Genomic DNA, 212 nt, shown 5'->3' on the forward strand with positions numbered 1-212 from the left:
CCGAACGGCGGGAGCTGGGGCTTGATAAAAACTATACTGTACAGCATGAACAAAAAATGTGTCAAATATTGTAAAAAGGGTGAAATAAAAGGAATTTCCCCACATGATAATGTAACAATACAAGCTATTTAACAGGACTGTACCATTACCTCATTAAGGGGAGTAATGTATACTTTTAAAATTCTTTCTAATCTACAAATCTAACAGGAACA

The sequence above is a fragment of the Lates calcarifer genome, linkage group LG7_1, assembly GCF_001640805.2.
Source record: "Lates calcarifer isolate ASB-BC8 linkage group LG7_1, TLL_Latcal_v3, whole genome shotgun sequence".
Lineage (NCBI taxonomy): Eukaryota > Metazoa > Chordata > Actinopteri > Centropomidae > Lates > Lates calcarifer.